This window comes from Peromyscus californicus, unplaced genomic scaffold (assembly GCF_007827085.1).
Source record: "Peromyscus californicus insignis strain IS unplaced genomic scaffold, ASM782708v3 Scaffold_4__1_contigs__length_199733344, whole genome shotgun sequence".
Lineage (NCBI taxonomy): Eukaryota > Metazoa > Chordata > Mammalia > Rodentia > Cricetidae > Peromyscus > Peromyscus californicus.
Window position 1 is genome coordinate 127,865,242 of NW_026294562.1, and position 4,038 is coordinate 127,869,279.

The following is a 4,038-nucleotide window of genomic DNA, read 5'->3' on the forward strand; positions in this document are numbered from 1 at the left end:
CCTCTGTCCCCATTCTGTGACAGTCCTTCACCTTGTCTGCCGCCTCCCATGGCCCTTGTAGAATGAAAGCTGTCTGTCTTCCTACCGCCACCCCCATGAAAATGCAGAACCATAGCTGAGAGACACAGAACTGACCCGACATCTGGTCAACCACCAAGAGTCATCTGTCTAAGTCAGAGAAGTTTTTGTCCTGGCCTTGGCACTCTCAGACAGCAGTCATCCTTGGGTGGTAGACATGGAGAGAAATGATAACTTCCTCACTTGGGACTTCGGGCGCAGATGCAGTCATGACAGATAGATCAGACGCTCATTTCCAGGCATTGAGCTGTGGCCCAGGCTACTGGCATAAATAGACACGTTAGGCAGAAAGACACAAAAATAAGCAAAGACAGGGCAACACAGTAGGATGTTCACACCAGACGTTACTATGTCTTGCAAATAGGTGAAGCTGAGAAGATTGTACTGAAGGGAGTCATTCATCTCCTAAGGGGTCCAAGAGGGTTACCAGGAAAAGGCTGGCTTATAACAATATGTTTTGAAGGATAAGTCGGAGTTTACCAGGAGTGCCATGCCACATCCTGCATGAATATAGTATTTGTAACCAAAGCTGAAAGAGCATTGAACAGAAGATAGGGAATGCGGGATGGGAATGAGGCAGCCAGGACCATGTGAAGAAAGGCTTGATGATTTCCCCAGGCCATCAGTACGGTGAAGGAAAGGTGAAGAGCCACATACAATATAGCGCAAAGCACGGAGTTGCCTCCAGTGAGTGACTCTACCCCGTAGTTCTAGATGCTTCATGGGGAGAGAAAAAGGGTGTAGGACTAAAAAGCATTGACATCCGGGAGCCCGGTGACTGAGAGCCCACCTGGAGGAACTGTCACCAGGCCATCTTTCTCAGCACCTCTTTTGGGACCACCTAAGTGAGACCCATCCTTGTTACACTGTCCCGACAGCCATGCCCTTTCCTCTGGGGCACCATGGAGCTGACAAGACTGCTAGACAGCAGCAGACCCCACCAACCTGAGGTTAAAGCCAAGCAGTTATTCTCCACAGATGGTTCTAGAAGCCAGAGTTCTGAGTGCTGTCCCAGCAGCTCCAGGAGAACCCTCCTTACTGCTTCTGCTGGCTTCTGGGGGCCCCAGGTGTCCCAGTAGCTGTATCACCCGGACAGCTATCTATTCTGTTCCCTCATCTGAATCATTGTAACCTCATCCTCCATCTCTCACAGGACACTGTCACTGGACTTAGAGTCCACAAGGAATCCAAGATGATCTCATCTCAAGATCCTTAATCCCATCTGCCAAGATACTGTTTCTGAGTAAAATCACATTCACAGGGTCCGGGGATTCAGAGTTGACCATATATTTTGGGTGGCCACCATATTCCATATTCCCCAGTGTAGTATCCCTGAGGATAAAATCCTACTGCCAGTACCCACCCACTTCAGCTCCTTCTGGCTCTCTTCTGTAGGAACTCTGAAAAGAAGGTGGGGAATAGAGAGACCACACATCATGCATGTGCACACACACAGGCACACTCACACACATGGGTGCACACACTCACATGGGTATGCACACATACACACACACACACACACACACACACACACACACACACACACACACCCCCTACCTATTTGTGAAGAAGAGGACAGCATTGCTTCCATAAGGAGCCTGCAGACACCAGCTACTGTCGAAGGAACAATATGCCTCCACCCAGAGGGAAAAGGAATTTCCCTCCACTCAATTAGTTGCCGAAATTATTCACAATAAAAGATTCTGTGAGTGATTTGGAATGATATTTAATAATTGATTGTAATTTCTCATAATTAGTTAGAAATTAATTCCCTCACAGAGGTACTTATTTATGAGCTTTCTGGGGGCTCTCTTTGCTTTTAAATACTTTGGGGTAAGTAATTGCAAGGGATATTAGCAATTTCCAAAGTATATTAGCGTGTCAAGTTGTATAATCTTTAGTGAAGTGGAGTAAATAAAACGCTTTTGTTTCCTCCTAAGAAGTAAGAAGCGCTCAGCCAAGGTGGTAACTCCTGCTCAGTAACTGGAGACTCCGGTCACTAATGTGCAGTGTAGGAACTAGTGGATGGAGTGTGCCATGCCACAGGGTTCTGGCCGCCCCTTGGCTGTCTCAGAACATCCCAAACCTAGACATACATTAATCATTTGACCCAGGCCCCGACAGAATCATGTTTTCTCAGGTGTCAGCCACAGCTTCTAAATTCTGCCTAGTTTCCAAGTATGCAGACATGCAGCCTCCTGGGACTTGCCTCAGAGTGTACACCTTTTAAGCTCGGCAGGCTCAAGACGCAATGTTGTCATGTGCACATCTGGGAAGGGTCACACATTTGCAAGCCATGTGAGCATTCTGTGGATGGAAGACAAGCCTCCCTGGCTCGGTTCTCAACGGGGGCTTGCTGCAGGAGATACAATTAGATCAGCTGACCCGAGCACCCAGCTCCTTTCTCTATATGACTGCAATCACCGCCACGTCTTAAAAATGATGGCTTAAGATGGCTTAGGCATTTCGTGTGTCTGTCATCTGTGGGTGCATGTGCATATGTAGGCATGGGCTTGCAGAGGGCAGAGGTCAACCTCTGGCATTGTTCCTCACGAGCTGTCCACATCAGTTTTTGAGACAGTCTCTCACTAGCCTGGAACCTGCTGCGTAGGCTAGACTGGCCAGCCACTGAGCCCCAGGGATCCGTGTGTCTTCACCTCCCCAGCACCCGAATGACAGGCACATGCCACTGTGCTTGGTTTTTTTAAATGTGGGTTCCTGAGAGGAGACATGCCCTCAAGCTTGCGTGACAAGCGCTTTACCGACTCAGCTGGCTCTCTAGCTGGCTCCTTAGGCAGTTCTTTTTAAAATTCAATTAAAATATAATGACATCATTTTCCCCTTCCCTTTTCTCCCTCTAGCCTCCCTCATGTATCTGCCGCCATTTCAAACTCATGGCATTGTTGTTACATATGTGTGTGTGTGTCTACATATTATGTATATATGTATGTATGTATGTGTATATATATGTGTGTGTGTGTGTGTGTGTATATATGTATGTATATATTCCCAAATCTATAAACACAACCTGCTCAGTCTGTATGTTACTTATGCGTGTGTAAGAGTTCGGGGCTGACCACTGGCATTGGATAACCAGTTGGGGGCTCATCTCTGGGGAGACTATTTACCCTGCTTCCAGGGTTCCTTAGTTCGTAGTTCTCTATCCTGTGTTCTAGGCCATGAGAGCTCTCCCTTCCGTGTTAGTATGCTGTGGGTCATCCTTGTTAAAGTCCTTAGGTCTCCATAAGTAGAGCTCCAAGCTGGTGCTTAGGCTCCTAAGGAGAGGCTGTGTTTGGGGTACATTCTCCTGGCGATTTCATGAAGACACCTATTCCGGTGTCTTCCATCCTTTCCCTGTGCTGTTCTAGAACTCCCCCTCTAAATCTAACTTACCCTGGAACCTAGAGAACTGGATCTTGATCACTTGGTTCTGAACAGACCCAGAGGAACACGTCTCTGTAGGACTAAGGAGATGTCACGATTCACAAACCCCACTAAACAACAACTAGAGGAATAAGAGGCAGGCTGCAGAATGGGCCAGTGCACAGGCTGGGAGGCGACACTCACAGGACCTTACAAGTGGAAGTAGTCATGTCCCATCTCGCTTCCACAGTCCCATCTACGTCCCCGCCACACCCCCATGTCACCATGCCTGAAGAAGCCTTCCTGGAAAAGCAGAGGCCAATGGGGAATGAGGGCACACATTACTCTAACTCCTTTTTTTAGATTCCGCAGTTAGATGGTAGTTCTCCTAAGACAGGCAGTTTGATGTGTGTGGTGGGGAGGGCAGTGCCTTTCCATCTGCACAGCCTAGAGAGCATCCCTGAGGGCATTCCAGCTCTGGGTGTGCTCACCCGTTTGCTGGGTGGTAGCATCCTTGCAGGGTGACACGGAGTAGAACATGTGAGCCAGCAAAGAGAATCTATCCTCATGGAGACTTTCTTCATTTGGTTTTCACAG

General features: G+C 48.1%; 1 protein-coding gene across 2 annotated transcripts in view; it reads left to right on the top strand.

The window, feature by feature from the left end:
• St8sia2 (ST8 alpha-N-acetyl-neuraminide alpha-2,8-sialyltransferase 2) overlaps positions 1-4,038 on the top strand; it is an 89,167-nt gene that overhangs the window by 41,827 nt on the left and 43,302 nt on the right. The gene's annotated exons all lie outside the window — the stretch shown is intronic.